This window comes from Geospiza fortis, unplaced genomic scaffold (assembly GCF_000277835.1).
Source record: "Geospiza fortis unplaced genomic scaffold, GeoFor_1.0 scaffold628, whole genome shotgun sequence".
Classification (NCBI taxonomy): domain Eukaryota; kingdom Metazoa; phylum Chordata; class Aves; order Passeriformes; family Thraupidae; genus Geospiza; species Geospiza fortis.
Window position 1 is genome coordinate 498,913 of NW_005054596.1, and position 858 is coordinate 499,770.

An 858-nucleotide genomic window follows, 5' to 3' on the forward strand; every position below is an offset into this window, starting at 1 on the left:
ACCTTTATGATCATGTTCCTGTGGCTGCCAAGCATTGGCTTTTCCCTTTCCAAACTTGCTGTGCCCTGTCAGTCCTGCCTGTTTCCTTCAATGTCTGTCCCCTGCACTTCCACCACACTGCAGAGCTGGCACAGCTGCTTTGGGGGAAGGGAATTTATTGTGTCTGGAAGGTTCTGGAGAGCCACAGTGCAGCTCCAAGCGTGGCTTTTAGGAGTCACATGGGGCAGATGTGCTGGAAACCACGCCTCATGTCACAGAAACAGGCTCGGAGAGCTGGGGGTGCCAACCTGGAGGAGAGAAGTCACCAGGGAGAGCTCAGAACCCCTGCCAGGGCCTGAAGGGGCTCCAGGAGAGGGATAGGGAGAAGGGATGGAGGGACAGCACACCAGGGAATGGCTCCCACTTCCAGAGGACCGGGATGGATAGGATATTAGAGACAAAAAGGCCAAGATTGCTGTTCAGGGTCCTGTGGCCAGGACTGGCCGGATGCCTCCCGAAATTCCGCGATACGCAGGATGCAACCCAGGCCCAAGCTGGCACAAGTGTCAACTTGGGCTGCTTTCACAGTGCTAACGGACTCCTACAATCTGCCATGAGGAACCGGGGCTGGTCACTTTTGTTCCAGGGAAGAGGGCCGACATTGCTGTTGAGAGTGCTGTGGCAGGGAGTGGCTGGCTGGCTCCCGAAATTCTGTGATACGCAGGATGCCTCCCAGAGCCAAGCTGGCACCAGTGCAAACTTGGGCTGCTTTGACAGTGCAAATGGGCTCCTATCCTCGCCCATCAGGAAGCGGGGCTGGTGACGTTGTTTCCAAGGAAAAGGGACGAGATTGCTGTTCAGGATGCTGTGGCCGGCTGG